The 27,111-nt window shown below is 39.3% G+C and overlaps 1 protein-coding gene across 1 annotated transcript in view; it reads left to right on the forward strand.

The window, feature by feature from the left end:
- Window positions 1-27,111, forward strand: part of LOC122788078 (proto-oncogene c-Rel-like) — a 1,849,952-nt gene that overhangs the window by 1,502,596 nt on the left and 320,245 nt on the right. The window lies entirely within an intron of this gene.

Below are 27,111 nucleotides of genomic sequence, written 5' to 3' on the forward strand. Positions count from 1 at the left end.
ATCTGAAGAACTGTACTAATTACAGGTTTGGGCAAGTGTCAGCATAATTAGTTCATCATATTTAGGAAATGCAGAATTGTCACAATGACTCCCCCTAGAAAAATAATTAAAAAAGAAAAGTGGAATCTGGATATTTGTCATCATACTAGTTAATCTGACACATTGCTTGTCTCCAAAACTAAACCATGAGAAAGTAAGTAATGATATATATATATATATATATATATATATAGATATATATATATATATATGTGTGTGTGTGTGTGTATATGTGTGTGTATGTGTGTATATATATATATATATATATATATATATATATATATATATATATATATATATATATATATAATCTTCTTCTTCTTTCGGCTTTTCCTGGTTAGGGGTCACCACAGCGGATCACCTGTCTGCTCATGATTGGCAGTGGAGTTTTACAATGTCAAGTTGCCAGCCCGGTGCCCAACCTTCCACAGAAGGCACACATACTCACACCTATGGCCAATTTAGAGTGTCCAATCCACCTGCAGCATGTGTGTGTGTGTGTGTGTATATATATATATATATATATATATATATATATATAATGGCACATTATGTGCTTTTCTAGTGGATTCAATATTTAATGATTTCTGCATTTTCTACACAGTTGTCTTTGATCATCTTTCCCAGTATTTTATTGTGTAGATGTAATATAATATTTGTGGCTGCATGTACTACATCTGAAGTAAAAACTTGCATGGGTGAATTATTATATAAATGTACACATTTATATCAGTCATTAAAGACGTTGTAGTGCATGGAGCACAGTGATTACACTCTGATAGTGCAGAAAAAAGAAGTTAAGCTCTTGAGACCCAATCAACAATTGAGCATCACTGCTTAATCTGTTTTGATCAGGTATTGTGCTAGGCAGTAAAGCCTCTCAATACTGGTCAGCAATGACAGTGATAGAATTAAAAACAGATTTCTTTATGCCTGTTGTCTGTACTGCTAGTCTGTCACTGACTTTCTTTCCCTAATGTAAGAGGTGTTATGCTGTCTTTTTGACAGCACTCACTAAGTGGTCTAAGGCTTTGAAAGCAGGCAAAACATTATGGATTAAAAAGGATTTGGTTATGGTAGCTAAGGATATGTGGGAAGAGACTAAACAAAAGATAATACAAAAACTGAGAAACTGGATGCTCTGTTTTATAGATATGGATAGCAAGATACCATTTAGTTTATACACAAGTCAGGCATAATTTTATCAACCAGAAGAGAAATTGTGGATAGCAATTAATAGTGTTGAATGATTTTATCTGGGAGAAGAAGAGGGCAAGATTCAAGTGGGATAAGCTGATCCTTCCATTAGAAAAAAAGTGTTTTAGGATTACCTGATTTGAAGGAGTATTTGAGAGCTAAGTAGTTAAGGCTGCTATACATAGCACAAGCAGAAAGCTATAATTCAAAATGGAAAGGGATAATGATGAAGGGGGGCTCAAGAAACAGTGAGAGAGTGGGATTTTGGATGGAGATCCTTCAGGAGAATAGCAATAACCATACAGAATATTATATTCATAAAGCAGCAGAAAGTATTCTAAGAACTAAGCTAACACGGGATGGAGAAAAGAGATTCTGCCAGTAGGGATGACTGCATTTAGAGAAAAGAAAATAAGTAAGAGGGGGATAGAATTTACTAGGGAAAACAGGCAAAGGAACCACGGTATGGGGAGCAAATAATTAGAGAGGGAAAGGAAGAAGAATGGGACTAGGCCAAGAAAAAATTTGGAGTGCAGGCTAGACATTGCATTCCTTGTCAAGGATTGATATCAGAGTACAGGCAAAGAGAAAGAAATAGGGGATCCTAAACGAAAGACCAGCACTGGTAGAGTTTTAGTAGAATCTAGAATAAAAGCTGCTGTTAAAATAGGGTAATAATTAGGGCATATAAAATATTGCATGATAACTATGTAATCAATCAGAGGAGATTAGAATGGATTAGGAAGAGAGACTGCATAAGCAATTTACAAGGAAACAATGGGAGAATATATGTATGGCTCCCAAATATGCAACAGAGTCTAAAGATTTAGAATCGTTGTATGAAAGTGTTTGCCTAGGCTTTTTATACCTCAGATAGATTCCAAAGGATTTTTCCTCAGGTGTGATGGGGAAAAGAGGTGATTGGGAACATATTTTTTGGGAGTGTATTGAGTTGGCAGACTTTAAAAATTTCCTGCAGATTACTCCAACAGAAAATACTGGGTGAGCAAATTGTAGCTAAGGAAATAATTTTTTGAACTATGATACAGAATTGGAATTGCCTAGATATAGTAAGGTCTTGTTGGATTTAATTCTGGTGGCTGCCAAAAAAGCAGTTACTAGAAAATGGAAATCGAATTCTAAACCAACTGTCCTAGTAGTAGTGATTGCAGTAATGGAAATAAAATAACTGGAAGTGGGATCTTTAGGAAAGAGGAGGAGCCAATTACATAGAAAAATGTGAATTATGTGAATAATACATGCAGAATAATGTTTTGGAGGAAGAATGAGTTTTAAAGGAAGGTAGGAATTGAATGAGCTTTGTGATGCTTGACAGACAGTGAGTGGATATATTGTAAGTAATGTATAACGTTTGCAACTGAAAATATGTTAGCATGGTTTGTTTTCTTTTATATAAATGTATGATTGCTCTTTCATAAGTGATGATTTAATAGACGTTTCTTGTTTAAAAAAATCAGTAAGCCAACATATGCAATTCACAAAGAAACAATGGGAAGACATATGTATGGCTCCCAAGTATGCAACAAAATCTAGAAGATTTTGGATTTTTGCATAGATACTTTTATACCCCAAGCAGACTCCAAGGAAGTTTTTCCTCCGGTAGATGGCTAGTGTTGGATATCCGCAATGGTGCAGTGGTAGCATTGTTGCCTCACAGCAAGAGGTTCTCCCGTTCGATTCTCAGCTGGAGTGCGGGGAGTGCCTTCTGTGTGGAGTCTGCATGTCCTCCCCGCGGTTGGGTGGGCGTTCGAAAGACATGCGTAAATGGGCGTGCCTTCGCCTTGAAGGTTGAACATCGCGCTGGCACCTTGGCGTTCTTCAAAATCTACTGCCAATCAGTAGTGGACCGGAGTTCCACTGTGGTGACCCCTAACCGGAAAAAGCTGAAAGACAACAACAAGATGGCTACTGTTGGATGGAGGTGTGACGGGGAAGGAAGATGTAACTGGGAACATATGTTTTGGGACTGTAATGATCTGGCAGACTTTATAAATTTCATACAGAGTACTCTGTCAGTATACTGGTTGAGCAAATGAGTGCTACTAAGGAAATTATTTTTTGAGCTGGGATACAGGATCTGAATTGCCTACACACACAGTAAGGCCTTGTTAAGTTTAATTCTAAAAAGGCAACTACTTGAAAATGGAAATCAATATCTAAACCAACTCTACATGAAGTAGTGAATATTGTAACATAGATAAATGAACAAGATGTGGGATCTTTAAAAATGTGGAAATTTCTCAAAGGAGAAGTGTTGGGAGGTACACAGAGAGATGGACGAAGAATTTAAAAATTAAGGTTAGTAAGGCACTAGAAATGACAGTCAAAGTCTTGTAGCCAAGGAGAAACATAGTGGTAGGTGTACTACAAAGAGCACTGCAAATGGAAATGAGATGGTGGCTCAAAGTAAACTGAAAGACTGTGAACATAGGAAGGGAATGCATACATTGTGTCTGAATGTCCTAGAGAACTAGAGTATAAACAAAGAAGGCTTTATGATCCAAGATAACAATATTTTGGAAGACAGAGAGGAAAAAGTGAGTCAAAGGTGTGGAAACAGAGTAATCAACAGGTTAGACCAGTGAAAAGACAGCTTTTTACTGCCAGTCAGTACTGTGTATGCAATAGTTTAAAAATTATAACAATATTAAGACAAGTTACTGGTATTGGATTCGTAGACAACATCAGAAGGGTCTATATTATGATATCACATACTCAGAAGAGTGAACGACACATAATCGACCCCATGTAAGCAAAAGATTACGTCGAAACTTCAGAACAGCAATTTTTTTTCCCCAAGGAAAAAAATCGCTGTTCCAAAACAAAACAAAAAAAAAACCCCACGTAAAACATTACATAATGTGGGGGGGCTTCGCCCCACACACACCCTACTTAAATATACCAACTACGAGATTGCAATACAGTGCCAAAAAGGCAAAGTAATGAAACCAGCCAAACAAATTCTTTCCTAGGGAAAGAATTTGCTGAAAAGCCGTTTTGCTATTTTGCCTTTTCACGCTTTTCAGTTTGACAAAGGCGCATTCGACAACCTGCATCTGTGACAGTGTAATAGTGAGCCAATCAGAAGTTGTGATATAGTGATTTTCATTTTTAGGGAAGTGTACAGTAAAGCAGCATAATTCTAAGATAACTGGAATCTTGAGATGTTAAATGTCTCATGGGGATACTGGAGGAGACTGCATTCCAAGAATGGCAGGAAAATATTCAGATATGCTCCTCAGACACTGTAAATGACATAGGAAAAATGGAAATTGTGGTAATAATAGATGCAGATAATGTTTTGGAGAAGGAATGAGGTTTAAGAGAAGGTAGAAATTGAATAATTTATGTAATATTGCTTAGATTATACATCACATATATTGTTATATATCCTATGTTGTGTTGTGTCTTTCGGCTTTTCCTGGTTAGGGGTCGCCACAGCGGAACTCCGGTCCACTAATGATTGGCAGTAGATTTTTACATGCCGAGTTGCCGGCCCTGACGCACAATCTTCAACAAAGGTACGCCCATTCCCGCATGTCTCATGTGAACTTGTTGATGTGATTTGATTCATTTTATGTAAATGTGAGTTTGCGTATGTTACAAGTGATAATTCAATAAAGGTGTTAAAAAGGAAATTTACAGTGTCTGAGGAAGGTATCTGAATATTTTCTTGCCAGACTTAGAATGCAGTGTCTCTCAGCATCCTCATGAGACACTTAACATCTCAAGATTCTAGTTACCTCAGAATAAATTGCTTCCCTAAAAATGAAAATCATTATATCACCCCTCCTGATGCTGTTTATGAATCCAGTACCAGCCACATATTTTAACATTGTTATAATTTTTAAACTATTGCATATACAGTACTGACTGGCAGTAAGAAGCTATCTTTTCACTGGCTTAGCCTGTTGCTTACTCTGGTTCCACACCTTTGACTCACTTTTTCCTCTCTGTTTTCCATTTGTTTTGCTACAAAATGTAACCTTAACATTTAAAAAAAAAAAAAAAAAAAAAAAATTTTCATTTGTAAATGCTTAATCTTTGCTTTATCTTGAACCCACAAATTTCCACAATTGTAAACTACTGTAATCTTTTTGTTTACCAATGTTTTAAAGCTTTGTCTTTCACTTACAAATGATTGAAATTGTAAACTGATGTAATCTCTTTTGTAACCTTTGTTTTGGAGCTTTTCTCCCCAGGACTCCATTGAAAACGGGTTCTTATTGGCCCAATGGACTATCCTGGTAAACCAACTGCTAATAAATAAATAATAAATAAATAAATAAATTATCTTAGATCATAAAGCCTTCTTTGTTTATGATCTAGTTCTCTAGGACATTCAGACACAATGTATGCATTCCCTTCCTATGTTCACAGTCTTTCAGTTTACTTTGAGCCACCATCTCATTTCCATTTTGCAGTGCTCTTTGTAGTACACCTACCACTATGTTTCTCCTTGGCTACAAGACTTTGACTGTCATTTCTAGTGCCTTACTAACCTTCATTTTTAAATTCTTGCTCCATCTCTCTGTGCACTTCCCAACACTTGTCCCTTGAGAAATTTCCACATTTATGCTGTTATCATTTTGTCTCCCCTCTCAGCACCTACTGGCTAGCTTTTAATTGTCTGCGTTTTCTTCTAGTTATTACAAGCCCCATTACTTTCACTTTTTATTTTCTTCATCTATTGCTGCCATCTCTCAGTTTCCCCATCTTCCTTATTTTTGCAGTACCTTCCTAGGTTATGGGTGACAAAAGGCCTTTTTGTTCTAGTAATCCTTCATTCTCAAAACAAATAAAACAAGGTAGGCTGATGGCTCAGGGAAAAGTAAGCAATCATAGGATTAAGTAATCTTGTGAAATGAAGTAATGAGAAGTGATTTTTGACACAGAGAGAGAAAGACCAGCATTTACGGTAAAACAGATGAAGAATATCATCATAGCTATTCGTGATTACTGTGGCGAGATGAGGAACTATGTGTTGAGAATGGCAAAATCTAGTTTGAGTTTCAAAATGTAAGCTTTTCATGATAGTGTTCACTACTGCACTGTCATTCCTAATGGGTGGGAATTGACTACAAACAGATGTCCACATGTCTGCTGGACATCCGTTGCTTCAGTTCAAGGGTTAGTCTCCTTTGTATGCTGTGGACTTGTTAGTTTTTTTCTTTTTCCTTTTCCTTTTTTTCCCCCACATCAAGGCAATTAGTAATCTGTTTGTCTCATTTAGGTGGCTTCCTTATTGTTAAGTATGCATTGTGGGATTTTTCTTTTTATCCTTTTGACTGCTCTCATTTTAATTCATTGATTTTATGGTTTTTGAATGAGTTTAGTGTGTTCAAAGGTGATGCTTGTGAAGTTTTTTCCAAGGCTGATGGCATCCCTCAGAAAATATCACCAATAACTGTGCCTGTGGAAGACAAGTTCCACCAAAAGATTACTACCTTAACTGCTTCTTCTTTCTCAGTGAAGATCATCCCCTGTTGTTTTGCCAGCACTATGTCCATTTTAAAAATAAACCTTTGCTATGTGGATCAAGAAACCCCAGGCCCTTTAGTGAGCATCAGAAACTTTTGTCCCTAACTTAAGAGACTTGTTTCCTTTCTGTTAAGAGGTCTTCTGGCATTTAACAAAAATCTCAGCACCATTGTAAAAATGGAAACATTTGGAAAGTTAATAACTTAAAGAATTTGTGGATAAAGTGTTTGAGGCCTTAGTAACATTTTCAGTCCCATGAAGGCCCAAGGGTACAGGCCTCAGTAAAGTGCATCTTTATCCTCGCTTGTCCCTTGTACTTAATCACCGTTTCTTTTGAAATTGACAGAGGAATAGCAATTTAACAATCCTTCCATGCATCCTAGAATATTTCTGCTATGTCACAGCCAGATTCTCATTCTCTGACTCTCACAGGAAGTCAGTAAAAGATACTTACGTCTAAAGATAGTCTCCTTTTAATTTCTCAACATTTTTCATACAGGAGCCTATAGTTCAGGCAAGGATATCATTATCTTACCAAGTTTGAAAAAATATGGACCAGCCAAACCTCCAAAGATCTTCCCCTTAGAACAGATAATGTTTGTTGTTTATTTACTTTTGCAGTCATCACATCTGAGATTCCAGCCTGTAGGAAGCTCAACAGAACTTTACCTTCCCCCTACTGTTTTCATTGGACTCCACTCATATGTAAGGATGTGGATAGTATAAGGCACTCCAGCCTAGGCCATCTTCAGATCTTTCTTGCTGCAGCTCTTTGAATGTTGCATGCAGTACTCAGTGTCATCAGTCCAGCATGTAGACATACTCCGAGAGTTACAAAAAAAGTACCCCACAGGAGAATATTTTTGCTTATGTAGGTTATAGTCGCTAGATGTCTGACAATGACAATAAGAAGCGGGAAAGTAAGTATTTGTTCAGAGTATGGAAAACAAATTCTACATATAAAGATTTCTGTGCATTTTGTGCATTTTATCTAAGGCTAGAGTATGATGTGGCTGGGTTGTCCACGCTCTGCCAGATTTAACATGAGAATGATCCATTACAGGGACAAATCTCTTTGGGAGTACCTAGTTCAGAAGAAGGATCATGCCTGGTCCCATTCTAATACGGCATCACCCTAGGCCTCCACAAACCTCCTCTCAAAATGCAAACACTGAGATTAAAGCTCCAAGGAAAAGGTTCAGCAAACCAAAGACACCTTCGAGTCTTAAGGTGTTCCTTGATCCAGCAACTTGGAGATCAGTTTCATAGTTCTTGTGTTTGGAGCTGGTTTAGGCCAAGACCTCTGGCATAACTCATTTGGGGCCATCCACAGAGTCTTCTTTTACTCATGGCCTACTAGACTGAAACTGCCATAATGTTGGTCGGGTTAGAGTCCTACTTAACGGCTCCTGCTGCCAATGCCTGCATAGTTATCTGCAAAAGGGTGGGCAGTCTTCTTTTGCCATTTGCTACCAAGGTGATTCCCAGAGACTATATTGAGATATTAGATGTCTTGATCATGTCCAAAGTGAATTACCCTAGTCATCTGTGGCTTAAAGAGCCAAAGCACAAACTGGCACCTACTAGCTTGCCTTAGTTTTAGCTGAGTGGTTCCTCCACTAAATCCAAGCAGGTAGCACTGAATTCCTAGAGATGTCAGTGATTCCTTCTAAGAAGAGAATAAAACCTACCAAAATGGAGGATTCTGACAACCCCCAAATTCTAAAACATATGAATTGGCTTATATGGACTGTGGCACTGAAGGCATCCTATCCTCTGCCTCCCCAACAGAGCCAACAGAGAATCGGTTTATGAACATCCTTCACAGAATGGAGGAGGGCTTCAATTGGGATGCTAAAGGATACTCGCAATCCCAGCTGAGGAACAGGGTTTTTATGAAATTGCCTGAACCTAACCCTGTTGCTATTTATGCAGTCCTAGAAGTTTTGGAAGATGTATGTATAAATTCATCAGTGGATCCTAGTTCCCTCTCCCTGCTCCTAGGAGTCTTGATAATTTCTGTTGGGTTCAGGATTCTCATATGTTCTTCTACAAGAACTCCTAGCTCTTCAAGCTGTGGTATCCCTGTATTCCAAAAAGAGACCTTCTTTGGTTCTGTCCAGGATCCCATGTCTCCAGTTGCAAGGAGAATGGAATTCTGTACCATTGGGGGGGGGGCAGGCACATTTGTTACCTTGGATTTTAGGGCCTTTGACTTCCAGACTTAATTTCAGGAGTCTTTCCTTGACAAACTAAAGTGCAAGGAAGAGGGCCTAAGACAGGAGTACAAGGAGAACTGTAGCTACCCGAAGCTGAGGATGTTTTTTAGAGAACAGAACAATACCCATTTGAAGGGATGGGAGTATTCAAGGAACAGGGGGAGAGTGAATATAGATAGGAGGGTGAATGACAAGGTCAGGGTAACCTTAAATATAATCTAAATGACCCTTTAGAATTCCCTACTCCGTGTAGATCAGAGGCCCAAACAAAAAACACATATTTATTGTTACCACCACAAGGGGGGAGTCCCAAACAGGAGGAGATATTAAAATGTGAAGGTAATATAGAAGAGGAGGGGGATGGCACAGTGCAAAACACTGAGATTATGGTGGAAGGTAGCAAGCACACTTATAAGAATGTTAACATTTTTAATTTTAGTAATTTAGATATTAACAAAACATTTTTTGTAATTTATTTAGCAATGGGTTTTAATTTATCCCTAGCTATAGGAAACAGATAACTAATGTATTGATTGATCTTAAGCTTTTTTTGAAAACGAAAAATGTACTTTTGTTATTTATGAATGATGTTCCTTTTGGACAGAACAACCAGCTAAAGAGGAAAAGTATCATAAATCTCCTCTTACATCATCAGTTGAAGAACTTTGAGGCTCAAGTAGGAATAGAATTGAGGCAAGCATTGAAAAATAATAGGGTACAGTCTAACCTCTCCAAAGAAGAAAGGAATTTAATGGAGGAACTTAGGGAAAATGAATATATAAGAATTATGAAACCAGATAAGGGTGGAGGGCTTGGGATAATGGATAGTATATTGTACTCTGCCAAGATTTTGGACCTGTTAAATGATACTAGATATTCTGGAGTGTCTAGAACTGAGATAGAGTATAGGAAAATTGACTTCACATTAGAAGAATTGTCAGATGAAGGAATGATAGACTAAGGAACTTTTCAGTATGTATGGTTGGATAAGCCAAAGGTCCCATTAATTTTCAGGATTCAGAGATCCATAAAAACAAGAATGATCCCTCCTTGAAGCCAATTGTGGTGGCCAGTGGTGCAAAAACTCATCCTTTGGCAAAATTTTTTAGACTCACAATTAAAAAAGTATGGGTGGATCAAAAAGGAATCCTGAAATATTCATGGGATTTCCTCTGTAGTATTAAGAATGAATTATTTAGGGAAGAGTTGATTTTTGTGACTGGGGGCATGCAGTATCTTTATATAGTGATTCCCCATAAAATTGGACTAGAATGGTTGGAGGAAGCACTGCTAACAAGGGGGCAATTTGTTAATGATGAGTTCCAGGTATGTATGGATTTGATGGATATGGTGCTGGGTAATAATTTTATATATTTTGGAGGGGGAATTCTTCAAACAAATGAGGAATAGCAATGGGAGCATGTTGTAAACCCTACTTACACAAATATAGTCTTGTCAGTATGGGAAGAAAATATTTATTCAACTCCAGGTAATCCAAATTATGGAATTTTATAGCCGTTACCTAGATGATATTTGTATTTTTTGGACAAGGTCTGAGTCAGAAGTGATGGAATATTTGAAATACATAAACAATACAATAGAATTCCTTAAGTTTACACATTGTATTACTAAGAATAAAACAAATTACTTAAACGCCACTATTCAAAAATTGAATGAAAAGAAGAAATTCAGGTTCACCATATTTAAAAGATGAAAAACTGCAAGGAACCACCACGACATAAAATCCACAGTTTAATTGATTGTATAAAAGGAAGAACAAGCGCTTTCACGCACCATCCCGGTGCGCTTCATCAGGTTACAATTTCCAACAAAACTTCAGCTTTTAAATACAAAAACTAGCATCAATTACTCAATTAAATAAATCAATTAATGCAATCTATTAAGAAATTTAAAAGGGGGATAACATCCCATATTCCTAAATGTTCTTCAAGAACATGCAGTCAACAAAAATACCTTTCTCAGTCTAAAAAGAAAACCTTTTTGTCATGAAAAGAGCCATTAAGACTTCTCCTAGTTCCTAAAAATGAGAAGTTACACTGAAATACTGTTTATATTTAGTCCAAACACCCACGTTGCTGCCCCATCAAATTCATCATGCCAGTATTGTGATCGAGGCATAACATTGCTTGAATAATAATGACACAGTACTTCAACATGTATTAATTAGAAATAATTATAGTACATTGATTATATTAATGGATCTGAACAAATATGTCCATGATGTATGTATCTAATAGCTATTCGGAATACATAAAAACCTACAATAGACTCTAAAATCTAAACATAATTCCATATAAAAGATATATGTGGATATATATAAAATTTACCATTTGATAATCTGAAACATAAAATATCAAATAATGATCAATATATTAAGTCAATATTAACAATATATAACCAATATCAAATAGAATAAAAAATAAAATCATTTAAATCATTTGAAAATGTGCAATGAAAAAATATATTGTGCAATAAAGAGTTATATAAATATGTAAGTAGTAGCTTATGCAGACAGCATCACATAGATCCTAAAAGAGCCGGTCTAATACTGAGTGTTGAATTTAGACCTGGTTCTGTGTGAGCTCTTAAATTTAATATCCATTTAAGTTCATACAATTCAAGAGTGCCTATGGGGTCTCCTTCTCTTTTGTTCTGATTCACTATTTGGATCACCCTAAATTTAAATACATGCTGGGGGAATAGTTGACAATGCTTGGCCAAGGCATTGGTAAGATTTCCCTTCCTAATGTCATACACGTGATTATATACACGATCTTTAAACCTTCGTGAAGTCATACCTATGTAATATGCTTCGCATGAATCACATGTAGCTAGGTAAATGATGTTCCTGGTGTCACAAGTGGCATAAAACATCGGTTTAAAACCCATGTTCAAGCCTGGAACCTCAAAAGTCAGAGTTGTGGATATATATTTACATATACAACATTTTTTACAGGGGTATGTACCCTTTTTGTATCTTGCTCTAATGTCCAACTGCTGAGAATTCATTTTTTCTTTACATAATAATCTCTTGAGGTTTAAACTGTTGCTAAACCTAAAAACAGGTTTGCTACCCACTATTTGTGACAACCCAGAATCAAGAAGCAAAATCTTCCAGTTGTTTTTTATAATTTGCATAATGTGGTCCACATCATTCGTGTATTCAAGTCTAAAGGGTAGTTGTATCCTATTCCTTCCAAAATGTTGGTTGTGACTTCCTGTTCTCCTATAGGCAGGTGTTTCCAATGCTGTAACGGTTAAATTATTCACCATATTTAAGGGATAGCCCCTATTCATAAAACAATTCTTCTGAAAATCTACTAGCTTCAATACATCACCATATTTAGGAAGGAAACATTTTCCAGCTCTACTTATATTTTACAAATGCAAATCCTTTTAGGCAGAAAAGAAGTATTTTAAAAGGGCAGTTTATACGAGGGTCTAGAATGACCTACACATAACAAGATTTTTTGGTAGAATGCATGAGACTGAAGGAGATGTTTTTAGAAAGGAAAAACCCTTTGGAGCTGATAGAAGAGGTTATGAATGAAGTGATGAGTGTGGGGGGGTGGGGGGGGGAAATATGGTTCAATTTTAGGTATTGAACAGGAATCAAAAAAGTGAAGATAAGTTGTAGGACAAACAGGTTGGGAAAAAAGAAAGTATGAAAGGAACGTACATTATGAATTTTAATTGTGACAAATATATTATTAGGGGAATTGTATTGGATAACTGGAATCGATTTGCTCACTATTCTGATTTAGAGGACTTATTCAAGGAACCTTTGAATTTTATATACAAAAAGGGAAGAAATGTTAAGGACCTACTGGAAAATAGACTGAAACAAAAAGGGAGAAGGAGAAATGTTACTTTTAAATGTGGGGCTTGTTCCCAATGCCCCTACATGTTAAATAGTGAATCAATATTTATTCAGGATAGGGATAGGATGATTGAGGCCAATACTTACTCAAATTGTAGCAGTGCAGGGACAGTATATATTGCTGTATGTAAAGAATGTGGGTCATTCTACATAGAAAAGACTATAAGGAAGTTGAAGAGAAGAGTTTATGAGCATTTAAATGAAATTGAAAACAATGTTAAAAATGCTCTATACAAACATAGTTTAACCTGTTGCTCAGCTAATTATGTTTTTTTTGTGCGTTAGAAATGGTAGAACAGGACCCTAGGAAACTAAAAAAGAATGCAGAGAGCTTTTTTGGCAATTGGTGTTGTAGGCGAACAAATTCCCAGGGCTAAATGACAATATTTCTCTAGCTCCAGTGTTAAAATTAAGAGTATTTATGATTTCAAACACTCTAAGGATTTTAACTTTTAAATAATTTTTATAAAAGTTTGTATAAAGTTTGTTTGTGTCTTTCGGCTCTTTTCCCGGTTAGGGGTCGCCACAGCGGAACTCCGGTCCGCTAATGATTGGCAGTAGAGTTTTATGTGCTGATTTGCTGGGCCTAACGCACAACCTTCAACGAAGGAACGCCCATTCATGCATGTCGCCACACAAGACACTCTAACTGAAAATCGAATGGGCAATGTCTAACTGTGAGGCGACAACGCTACCGCAACACCACCACCGCAGTAAAATTTGTATAAAGGATTTTTAAAATATGAGATTGTTTTATTATTGTTTTTTTTTTATTATTATTATTTAGCCACTAGATGGCAATATTGACTTAAATGTAATATAATTGTATTACGCCACTGGTCCTAAATTAAGCATTATTGAAAGTAGGTTTTATTAATTAAATAAATAGTTGATTGTAAGGTTACAAGATAGGTGTAGGAATGATTGTTAGATTTGTTATGTTTTATAAAGAGATATATAAGTGGGATATATTACTGACTGAGAAGCATATTATTTTTAATTAGTAAATTGAATGATTGTAGTTAATCAATTAATAAAGACATTTTAAGTTTTAATGACTTAGGGCTATAAATAAGAATAAATGTGTGGTTGATTTCTTATCTGATGAAGTCTGACTATAATAGATGAAAACACTGTGATGCTGTTAAGTGTTAATATTAGAATAAATTGTGCTAGCTGACCACCTGAGTATTGATGTTTTGACCTCTGCGATGCTGCATTTTAGTTATGCTTATATGGACTGTGACACAGAGGGCATCTTATCCTCTGCCTCTTCAATAGGGAATCTGTTTATGGACACCCTTCACAGGATGGAGGGAGCACTTCATTTAGGATGCTAAGGGGTCCTCACAATCCCAGTTGAGGAACAGGATTTTTATGAAATTGCCTGAGCCTAACCCTGTTGCTATTCACGCAGTCCTAAAAGTTCTGGAAGATGCATTTATAAATGCATCAGTGGATCCTAGGTCCCTCTCCCTGCTCCTAGGAATCCTGATAACTTCTGTTGGGTTTAGGATTCTCATATGTTCTTCTACAAGAACCCCTCACTGATCAAGCTGTGGCATCCCTGTATTCCAGCAAGAGACCCTCTTTGGTTCTGTCCAGGATTCCACTTCCCCAATGGCAAGGAAAATAGAATTCTCTATCATTTAGGAGAGAAAAAAACAGGCACATCTGTTACCTTGGCTTTTTGGGCCTTTGACTTCCAGACTTAAATTTCAGGAGTCTTTCCCTGACCAATTAAAGTACAAGGAAGAGGAGAGTGAGTGCAAGGGACTAAGACAGAAAATGATGGGCGTGTGCTTCTAGTCTTCCCAAGTTGCTAAGCATTCCAAGACGTGCTGCTGTGATGCACTGCATACGTCATGCAAAGCAGTAGTTACAGAACCAGTGATTTCTAGATATGCTTGGCTGAGAACACAGCCCCAGCTAGATCATGCTAAATTGGAACTCCATGCCCAGTTGCCCCCTCCCCCCCCCCCAATAAAAAAAGAATCTTCTCTTTGGACCCTAGGCTGAGAAAGTGTTTATGAGGCAGCAGGAAAAAGGAAAGACCAAGCAACAGTTCAAGCCATTTTTTTTATTTCTAAGTTCCAAAATACAACCAAAACTACTGCTGTAAGAGCTGATCACTCTTCCCTGAACAGGAGAAGGGCATATGTGTGAGGGTCTTCAGCAGAAATGTGATAGATACTCTGAGACAGAGTCTGACTTTACATCTTCCTCAACTTTCCTACTGAAGAGAGACAGCAAGAAGTTGTGTAGAAGGAAACACATCAGCTCCTTATTTGAGTCTTCAGATCCAGACACTGTCAAAAGAGGCAGAGTTGTTTCTCCAGCTGCCGTACTTGACAAGCCCAAATATGGTTACGTTTTACAGCTAAGGCAGAAAAAGGGTGATTGGCCAGTTACCACCCCCTTGTCTTCCAGTACAGTTCTGCAAAAGGCATTCAGATCACTGCCCTTGACTTCCTTGGTCATAGCCCCCCCCCCCCCCCCAAAAAAAAAAGAGTGTTGCCTGAAGGAAACAGGGAAGGAAACTGACATACATTCTGGCCACTTTGCAAAGGAAACTGGACCAGATCATCTGACCCACTAAGGAACGGAACTGAAGGGTACAGAATCCTATGATGGAGTCAATAGTTGCTGTGGCAGCCCTTAAAAAAAGGATTTAATCCACAGAGTCTTGTGTTTCACTGTCCAGAGAAAGAGTCAAATGGCATGAATTGTTTTAAGAAGCAGGCCTGCATGCCCTCCAACTTTTTGTTGAGGGCATTTTGCTACAGGCAGTTTGCATTCCAGTACTGCATTCCTGATGAGATGTTCCAGATGCTGAAGAAGGTGCCAATGAAGAAATTGAACTTAGAGAGAAGCTCTTTATTATTCTTATCATAACACTTTGCTCATAACCCAGCTGATGTTGCAGCAAGGATGGCAAGTGCTAGAGGTTGAAGAAATTAAACCAAGTACCATTATTTTATAGGAAGCAGCTCATTAACAATACAGCGCCTTAGCCTTAATCCACTTTGCAGTCAGACTAACTTTCGCACGGGGTTTTAAAATCCTTCCATATGTGTACTTGGGATTTGTGAGACAATTCTGAGAGGGTAGCTTTCTGATTAGTCAACCCATTAAGAGAGCCTTTTCCCTGTGGGATTTGTATTTCTTCTTGGAGAAACTCACGCTTCTACTCTTCAAACCACAATCTAGGGTAGAGCTAAAACTCCATTTATGGAAACCTCTTTTCTTGTAATTTTTTGCACTACAGCCTTTGTGTGTAAACCCTCATTTGGTCTTACACAAGAGCAGGGTGATCCTGCCAACACATTCCACTTTCATGCTCATAGCAAGCTAATCTGAATCTGTCTGTAAATCCTTTTTTTCCAAATTATTCCAGTAAAGGTGCATATTTGTTCCACTGTGTGGATGTGTAGTGACAATTTTACTTTTATCTAGGCAGAACAAAATACTTCTGAACAGACTCAGGATTGTTACCTTATCTCTTTCCCTCCAATGGAGCTCAGGAAGTTTGCACTGTAACTTCCAATGGGCGGAGCCTTATCTTTTTGATAGAATCAAACTGTATCCTCACACTTCAAACAAGTGTTCGTATCTCTGAAAAAATAGGAGGTACTAAAAAGTGTAAATGGCAAACTCTTCAGCATAAACTGTTTTTATAATGGTAGTATTCTTTAGGTTTTAGGTTTTAAAGTGGATTTTATAAGTTACAGTAAACACAGTAACTGTTGAATTTGTAATGTTTTATGAACAACTTACAATATCAGCATCCACTCGAGTTAGACCCATGCTGTCAGTAGTATTTTGTTATTTCAATAGCTGAGAGTTTTCATATGAGGCTAAGCAGTTCTGTCTGTGCTGATTGGTTGTGAAGATATTTAGAAAAATATGAAATTTATGACAATATAAATAAATATTGTATGGACAACAGTTAATATCTCTTTACCTGAATTAGCCAGAGGTTCAGTATCAATACATTTGTATTTGCCATTGTATACGTTTTAAGATGAAATATTTCAGAACTTTGTATGTAGCACAGGTTATGGAAATATTAATGCAAATATGAACAAGCAATGTTTGGCACCTAGATGTATCAGTAGGATGTAACTGCAGAAGCACCTGGAGGTGTCCCTCAGCTGTAATGAGTTTTCTGAATACAGCCATGCAGAGGAGTCTACACAGAAACAAGAGCAAGTAAATGTCCGTACATTTGTCCAGAACAGATTCTAACATGTAACCCCACACACATTATGACATTCTCAGATGTGTTGGATGCAAGAAAATTACATTAACAATAGCAACGATTACTTAAGCGCCATGTCATTAATTATACCAACTTTGCACCCCCCCCCCAAATAAACAATGTACTTGTAATTAATGTAGCTAAAAGTGTAAATCTTATGAAACATAGAATCCCATACCTGTACTCCTCTGTGCAGATATGTACCTGAATAATACCCTCCCTTGACTGTACAACATTGGACTCCCCTTTAGTTACCTGTCTACACAGTTACCAAGCATGTATATTTAGAGCCAGCATGGTGAAGATGCAAATGAGGTCAAATATCATTAGAATTTCTCAATTCCAAAAACTTGTAACCGTGTAGGTATGTTCACTTCATGTAGGCACTTCCACAGTGTTCATGTTGAATGCATGGCAACAGTGAACGATGATATCAGGGAGGTATGTCAGGTTACACTTACAGAGGTGTACATGTAGGTCTGTGAAGTGTAAAAGTGCATGTAAGCAGTGCACAGTTCACATGTTCTGTGTTCTCCTCTTTATTGTTTGTTAAAATGTATCATAGCTGTTCACATTGTTAACATTTATTTTTAAATTTTGTCCTTGTTTGTGAGATATTGCACTTAGCACAACCACGGGAAACAGAGCAATGAATGACAGGTTTCTCGGTGCTTGTCACATAACTGTTCCTGTGGCAGCATGTGTATGTGTAGGACTAGCTTATAGAAGGTCTTGGGTTCTACTACAGGGTCTACAACCTTCCCCATACTATTTTGAGCTGCATGTTTGCGAGATATCACATGCACAGACAAAAGTAATAAGATCCCTTGTGTTCACTTTATTTCAGAGTTGGTGGGTACAGCATCTATGCTCGCTGTGGCACATAGGTGTGCAAAGTGCACTAATGGGCACTGATGCATCTATTCAGTAAAGGAGCAGATCTTTTTCATAGCTGCTAATTACAGCATAAGCAGGTGATTTTCAGTACGGTGGAGCTATTCAACAAACTATAAAGCATCCATGTGGCCTACATTGTGGTTTTTCCTCCATACTTCCATACCATGGGAGTAAATACAAGGAAATTTTAGGCCTTTAATAAAATTCTCTCAACTGCTGCGTTTTCAAGGTAAGTCCTGAACCTAGAATATATTCTGTAATAATATTATGGAATATCCTTGTATAGCTTAACTTGGTGTAGTAATGAAATAAACAGTGGTGGATTTGTACAGAAAGTACCTTAACATGTGACAGCAGACACTTATTTTACATATCTGTATCCATTACTAAGGTTTTCTTTCTTATTCCTCTTGTTTTTCTTTGCACTTTTTGCTTGATGCTCCACATAGCACAAATAGCATAAGCGGGTAATGACTGTGTTTATTGGGTTTACACAAAGTGTGGAGGACAACCTATGAAGCAGACGTACAAAAATAGTAACCGTATGCATTCAGTTAATGCCCTTGGCCATCGTGAAAACCTATCCTGAAGTATAGCTGGTTGTGGGTAATAGTACAGAGTGTACATCCTTTATTTCACTGCTGTGACATGGCATTTTGCAGTAGTGAAGTGCAACATAGACAACTGTTTCCTCATCATTCTTATGGCAACAGGTCTAAGTGTAGGACTGGCAAATACATGGTCCGTGGTTCGAATACACTATATGCAATATAGTATTATTTTTACTGACATTAGCAATGCAGCTTGCATTTGCACATCGCTTACCTACGCGCAAACAGGTGCAACTCGCATGCATGTGCCCTTTGTTAACCATCATGCAAATCTGCTGCTCAGTGCACTAAGGAACTGTATCTGTGATGCTTTCTTATTGGTGTTTATTGTTCATTTCTGTTGTATGACATAACTACATGTGGAAACATTACAAATTCAGGGCACATTCTAAGTATACGTCATATATTCACAGTACATAAATGTGTTGTCCCCCCTTTCCCCTCCTCACAACTAGTACAACCCTGGGGGCTCAGTATTTTATACACACATATATCAACTACACTACAAAGTGTAATATATAATGTTGTGTGCTCCGTCATGGACAGGGCTAGTCAGTGATGCTGACAACCTTCTTCTGCTAAACTCAGCCAACTATGCTCAAGAAGGGTACTTGTGTTTTTACACAGCTAGGTTTCTACACACCTATGACACACTCTACAGTTAGGCTACTGGCCTCATATGAACCTATGAATCTATGTGCCTGTGCAAACCCCCCTATCTGTTGTCCCTCACATGGCCTGCTGATGTCATCTACCATAAGTTAACCTGCAGCCATGCAAAAGTCAGACTTGTGCCATGGAACTTGCATAAAGTTCAGAGTTCTGTAGTCTGTGTACTTAGGAGTTCTTTTCTCACTGCAGTCAACTGTGTGTGTCCAGCCAGAACAGCTAATGTGTATCCTGCAGTTACCACCCCAATCCCATAAATCAATAGTATGTTGATGCTTGCACCTGCCGACACATCCATTTCAGGCAGGCCTCCCATCTTCTTCTCTCCAACATGCACTGCTGATGTCATCCACTATAAGTTGGCCTGCAGACATGTAAAATTCAGACGTGTACCATGGTGCTTGCGTAAAGTACTGCGGGTTATAATCTGTGTACTTAGGTAGGGGTTCTGTTCTCAGTGCAGTCAAGTGTGTGTGTGTGTGTGTGTGTGTCTGTCTCTACTCAGCAGAGTATACATGCTATCCTACAGTTACTTCTCCAATGGCATGGCTTGCTAGCCTTTTGATATTTGCACAAAACTACACATTCATTTCATGCAGCCCTCCCAACCTCTTGTATCCCACATGGCCTGCTGATGTCATCCACTATAAGTTGACCTGCAGACATGTAAAAGTCAGACTTGTGGCATGGCACTTGCATTTAGTACTGTTATCTGTAGTCTGTGTACTTAGGTAGAGGTAAAAAACAAAATTTTCACACCATATACTACAAACCCAGACCATCTGCACTCCACACCTACACTTCATAGGTTCATAGGTTCATACTAGGCTATCTGCCCGAGGGCATTTATAAGCCTAGCCCATCGTTTTGTGGCTTACGCCACCCCTTTAGTATGGGGAACTATACCCATTATTTTGCTGTGCCTCTGTCGAGCAGTGACACTGAGGTAATTCCTGGGGTATATCTGCGATCTCCCATCCATTGGTGAAGATTTCTCTTGAACAAGGCCAGCGAGGTGCTCTGCCTCACATGTACCGGGATTTTGTTCCACAGCATAGGGAGTCTTTGGGTGATGAATCTATCCCTCCAGCACGTCCTATTAATAGCCGTGTCGAGGTTTAAGTCTCCCGCCCTTGTGGCTCTGATGGATCTAGATTTTTGAGGTGAAGCATATTCATCAAATCTGGGTTTGACATGGCCTTGTATGTTAGGCAAAGGTCACCTCTGAGCAAGCGGTGGCGACTGAATAGAGCTGGAGTTCTTTCAGTCGGGCAGCATAGGACAGATTTTGAGACCCTTTATCCTTTTGGTGAGGAACTTTTGTGTCCTCTCCAGCTGCTGCAAGTGTCGGGTCAGATACATTCGAATGGGGCATTGTACTCAATCATTGGTCTGAAGAGTGATGAGTAAAGGGAGACTATGACCTCCCTTGATCTAGATGAGAATCCCTTCATGATAAGGTGGGCAATGTAGAAGGACTTCCTAACTACTTTAGCTACATGGGTGTCGAATGACAGACTACTATCAACCTGGGTCCCCAGGTCCCTGATAACTTCTTCTGTGCTCAGTGGATTGCCACCTATTTGGTAGCTAGGGGTAACCTTGTTTTTCCCGAAGGGTATGACTATGCATTTTTTGGCATTTAACTTTAGGCCGTGGCTCTGGCACCAGTTATCCGTTTCTGTGAGACCCTTCTGAAGGATATCTGTGTCAGATGTGTTTTCTACTATGGCGCCCAGTTTGCAGTCATCTGCAAACTTTGTCAGCCATAACCCTCCTGTGTTTGCTTGTACTTGGGAAAAGTAGATGCCAAACAAGAGTGGGCCCAGGACTGAGCCCTGTGGGACACCACTTGTGACAGGCTTTGAGTCTGACATGGCGCCAGCAACTCTGACCCTGTGGGTTCTGTCACTCAGCCAGTTTGCAACCCATCTTGTGATGTATGGGTTAACATTTAAGCTGATGAGTTTTTCAATGATACCCGAGTGGGGTATTGTATCGAAGGCCTTAGCCAGATCGAGGTAGGCTGTATGGACTGCCTTTCCCTCATCAATGGCTTTGGTGACTGTTTCAAAAGTCAACCAAGTTTAAAAGGCATCATCTGCCTTTGACAAAGCGAAACTGGGTTGGATCCAAAGTCTGCAAATTCCCTATGTCTTTATTTATGAGGTCCATTATGATCCTCTCCATGGCTTTGCAGATAAGGCTTGTCAAGCTAATGGGCGGTAATTTCCAGGGTCTGTGGAGGCACCGCCTTTGTGAAGTGGGACCACAGTTGCAGTGCGCCACTCCTGGAGTGCGTATCCAGAGGTAAGACTTTGATTAAACAGCTGTCGTAGCTGTGGGTTTAATTCCTCATTGAGTTCGTGGAGCACACAGCCGGGGACACCATCGGGTCCCATGGATGCTGTGTTTTTGCTTTGGAGAGAGCAGTTCTCACTTGGGCGTTGGAGATGTTTGGGGGCTGCACTCATTTGGTATAGATATCTCTCCTTTTGGGGAGGGGAGAAGTTTGCACTGAACCTGTCAGCCAGTATGTTGGCAATGTCTGTAGGATCAGTAATCTTCACATCATTTTGAACTAGTTCTGAGCATATCTGGGAGTTTCCTCCTAGGTTTCTAACATAGCTAAAGAAGGCCTTATGATTGTCTTTTGAGTCTTTAGCTATTTTTCTCTCGAAATTTGCTTTGGATGATTTTATGAGAGCTCTTAGTTTTTACTTATAGTGATCAAGGGTGTCTTACCTTTTAAGGATTTTGCTCTATCTTGTAGTAGCTTCCTCCTTTTGTTGTAGAGTTTGTTTATGGCTGGGGTCCACCAGACTGGACGCTTGCCTTTGGTACAAAGAGTCTTTGTTTTGCTTGGGATTGCCTTATCCATGCAGTCCTGCAGGTGCTGGTAGAAGGCGTTTGTAAGTGATTCAGCGGCTTGAGTATTGTTTTCCGCCGGCTCGGGGCCTGAAAGGAGACCACACTAGTCTTTAGAAGTGTGAAGTCGGCTTTTGAGAAGTTCTTTACTGTGGTCTTTTTTATTTCAGGTGGGGTGGGATGAGGACCTCCAGCGAGATTAGTTTGTGATCTGATCTCACCAGTGAGGGGTATACTTCGGTGTTGAACATTGTGCTCCCATGTTCGTGATGATGAGATCAAGTATGTTATCTCCTCTTGTGGGGATGGTGACTAGTTGTTCCATGGCATTTGAGTTTATGAATTCCAGGAACTTTTGGGCTAGGGTGTTTGGGCTTGAGTAGTGTTCCCAGTCTATATTAGGGTAATTGAAGTCACCTAGTATGATGGTGTTTGGTGATACATTTATCCCTCTAGTGTTTTCAGGAAGGCCATGTGAGTTTCCTGAGTTTGTGAGGGTGGCCTGTAACATGCTACAATTTGCAGAGCAGTCTTGCCTATGGTTAATTGCACCTGGATGGTCTCCGATGCATCGTGCGTTGCCACCAGTCTTGAGGTGTGGGTGTCCTTGATGAATATGGATACCCCCCCCTCCTTTCTTGGTATTGTCCGGATTTTGGGGCCGGAACGCATGATATGAGGTAAAACCTGATAGCGCTGGGGTGCTCTCAGGAGCCTTGAACCAGGTTTCTGTCACAGCACAGACATCGATGTTCTCCATACTGAGAAGGGCCTCGAGTGCGTGCATTTTGAGATTTAGACTTCTGGCATTGAGCAGCATTACCCTTAGTTTTTTCCTTTTTTGTGTTCTAGGGTGGTAGGTTTAGAATTTGAGCCTTGCCTAAAAAAGGCACTATGGGGGTGACAAGAGCCTTTGCCAATATCCTGAATCCCAGGGGTGACAGGTGCAAGCCGTCCCTTGCGAAGCAGCGTGGCTTGTCCAGCATGTCATCCCAGGCAGACAGATACTGGATCCCCTTTGAATGACACCAGTGTTTAAGCCAATTGTTAAAGCTGATCATCTTATCTCTGTATTGTGGCATCATTCTTGGTGAAGGTAGGATACTGCTCAAGGTCAGGGTCATACCTGCCTGGGCTACATAATCAGAGAGCTCCTCAATGTCTCTTTTCATGTAGTCCAAGGAGGTGCGTCTCAGGTCGTTTACACCAGCGTGGACAATGACTGAGTCATATTTGTACCTGCTGTTGAGAGACCTGAGTGCTTGCGTTATGTGGCGGATTCTAGCGCCCGACAGGCAGCTTACTGTGACCTTCTCCTTACTCAGTCTGGTGAGCGGGACATCAGTGTGTCTGACTATGGAGTCACCAATGACTAGTGTGTCTGGCATTGTGTTTGGCCTTAAGGGCTGTGACTGTTTGACACTCTGACTGTGAGGTCTATGTGTTGCGGTGTTGTGTTCTGAGGTGGTGGTTGTTTGGGTGTCTGCTTTGGTGGCCTCTGCTGTTTTGGTAGATTTTTGATCAGAGCCTCCGAGTATGTCTTTGTGTGTTTATGTGTATGATTTGAGGTTGTAATGGTACTATGTGAGACTGGGTCTATAGTGTGTGTGGTAACCTTCTCCTCCTGACTGGTCTTGCCAGTCCTATGTTGAGAGAGCTCAGCCTCCAGTTTGGCCGTATAGTTGCATCTCTCGCATGTATTTGTGTTTTGTGGGAGGAGGAGAGGGTTGTCTGTGTACATGAAGCAATTGAAACATTGCCTCAATATTCCCAGGTTCACCAGCTGAGCAGGAGAGGACACTAGCAACTGATCCCTCGACATGCTAGAAGGGTAGACGAAAAACTTTAAAAAAAGATTCCGGGGACGTGGGTGACCGAGAAATGGGGGGTTGCTTTTTGGGGTACTATCTATGACAAGAGTGCCGTATCAAGGTAATAAGTACTGTAGGAGCAAGTGCTAGGTTTAATAGATAGAGAATAGTCTACTTGGAGTCAAGTAGAGATGATCTTTTTAGTTATAGGATATGCTGATTTGATCAGTAGTATAGTTCGAGGAAGGTAGTTTTAAGGGAAAATTTGAAGAGTGGAATTTAGGTAGCCCGAATAGTTTAAACCTGCTTAACCGGCACTGCCCTAGTGTGCAACAGTGGCAGCTCCGCGCTAAATCGCTCTAAATCGCGCTAACGCGTTTTATACCAGGGGGCTGGAAAAAGCTAGAAACTGGCCCAAAACGACCAATAAACTACTAGTTACTGGCTGAAACCTCACAAAACTGGACAAAAGGCAGCTCAATGCTTCCCACTCCCACTGGTAAGCAAGGTAGCTTCCCTTCCCCAAATAAGGCAAGGAAACAGTACACAGGAACTACAACCAAAGCCCAGGAATCAGCAACTCTGAAACTGGACTAAACTAGTAAAGCAGGAAAAACAAGAGATATTTTTTCTTTTTTTCTTTTTTCACAAAACAGGCAGAAACAGGTACAGCAAACACTTATAAATGCTATGAATCAGCTACTACAGCTTACACAGAAGAATTTGCTACAAATACAGTCAAATAGTAACAAACAAGGATTCCAAGTGCAATATTAAGTTAAATGCAGTAAAAACAGCTTCAATGTAACAGAAAGGCAGGCGAAATACAGTTGCTAGGTATTCAGATGTGGAAAGCAACAAAAAATATACTTAGTATCAAGAAAAGTCGCTTATTCAGCTCTCTGCAGCCTGGATTACTCTGCTGGCCCACGTGGAGTCTGTGCTGAGTAGGTACAAGCTGAAAGTTTTATACCAGGGGGCTGGAAAAAGGGGCTGGAAAACTTAACATCTGCTGCCACGGTAATAGTGACATGATATTCCCTATCTTAGTAGTTATTGTAAGGTTGTCGCTATTAATCCTAGCACAACACCAATTACCATTTTTGTGCAGTGCACAGTATTATTAATTGAGTGCATCCAATTTAAGGTTGTGGCTGTCTAGGCCCTCTCTACAACCTGGGTGATCCATTCCTCCAGTTTGTGCACTGCCGCGCTTAGTGCAAACAAGGTGAGCACAGCTAAACACGTTTATGCCATGTGGAGCATTGTGCAAAAACTGGCCTTAAAAAAAATAAATAAAAAATATAACAAATGGGAGATTGTTCAGAGTTTTGCAGAATGTCCAGATGTTTGCATCATATTTTAGGGCTGTTCCTTGTAAAATGTGCAGTTTAGTGGGAAATCACTGAAGTTTGAAGTCAATACATAATGACATACATTTCAGTTTCATATATCATATCCTTTAGAACATGCATGCTAACACAAATCCTGTTATTCTACCTACTTACAATGGTTATCAGACCAATATAGTAAATCTGTCCCTGTTTTTGCCCCCCCCCCCTATTAGTTTAGTGTTTGCCTAGATTTTTTGCACTGAAAGGTAGGGTGGTACAATCCACATTTTCAGTCTACAAGTTTCGCAGCCAGCAACAGTGGTGCAAGCTACGAAACCTTGCGTACGCGTGCAGTGCATCATTAATATTCATGGCATGATGCCGTGTGATGAGCAGTATCACGTATGCGAATACACTCCATGTAGGCTCTGAGTGGAATCTACATGGAGTTTATTGAATCCTGCTATTAGTTTTCCTTTAATCTAACCTAGTAAACAGATTACACATCAGTGACTTCAGTTTACTTTTTCACATGCAGATATTACATTACAATACATACACACAGGGCCAGTGTGTAGTCTAAACACAACACTTCAGTTATTACTTTTCAGTTTCTAGTCCTAGATTTCTGACTGATCGTCTTTTTACAAATTCTCTGAATCATTTTTTTGCATTAATTCTATGCATGTGAACTGTTTGTGCCCACAAGCAACTAATTTGTATGTCTTTTTTCCTACTACATGCATTCTCCTTGATTGCAAAATTTTCTTTTCATTCTCCGCTTGTTAAGAAAATGAATTCTTTTGCAACTATAGATTTAATTGATTACTGGACATTTCTTTTTATCATGTCTTTAGCAAGTTAACCAGTTTCTCTCTTTTTTCCTTTTTTTTCACTTGCACAGTCCAACCAATGTGTTCTTAAGTTTCTTTTCCTGAATATAATTGTCTCCTGCATTCTGCCTAGGACAAGAGACAGACTCATTCATTCCCTGGTCAGGAAGAGAGCCTCATCATATTCATATAACTGGAGACTGGGATCAGGTACAAGGGAGTAAACCAACTTTGTTGTATCTCACAAGCCCCATTCACCCATCATGCCTAATTCCTATAGCTCTTTTGCTATGCTGGAAACTGCTGCCGAGGGAGCTTCTTATGAGTGTTAATGCATGCCTCAGGACAGCCTCCATGATTTTCACACAGTGTGAACCCAGTCCACCTAATGGCTGCTACTTCCAGTACTCCAGCACCTCTCTTGGGGGTCAATGTTGCAAAATGTCATGCCTACTACCTCCCCTAGAATGGGCAAGATTGCAGGGCCACTCAGTCCCACCCTCCTCTGGTCAATCTCTAAAGTGCCCAAGCTACTAATCAAACTCAGGCTATTAGGGTCATGTCATGGCTTTATTCCCCCTATGCCAGTTAGCTGGGCTCTTTGTTTCTCATACTTTTCATGCTTTTGATGGCTCTCATGATTTATTTTTATTCTGCTTCCTTTATTTAGCTTCCCCAGCCCTTTAATTTCTAGCTAATCTGTAAACTGTTTTTTACTGTGGTACAGTGTTTCACTTATCACTTGCTTTCGGTAAAGTTTACTTTTGCTTTTATCAATATTCTAGTTCTTGGAAATTGGAATTGATTGCCATCTGTTATACCATGCATGATTCTGTCTCATAGTAGGTATGTAAGTCACAAGTTGACTGTCTTGGGCTGGATTTTTTAATTCATTAGCAAGCACTGTACTTTTTCTTTGCCTCCAACTTTATTTTGGCCTTTATGAACAGAAAGTTGTAGATGTATGAC

This window comes from Protopterus annectens, chromosome 1.part2 (genome assembly GCF_019279795.1).
Source record: "Protopterus annectens isolate FY-2018-M chromosome 1.part2, PAN1.0, whole genome shotgun sequence".
In the NCBI taxonomy this organism is placed as follows: domain Eukaryota; kingdom Metazoa; phylum Chordata; order Ceratodontiformes; family Protopteridae; genus Protopterus; species Protopterus annectens.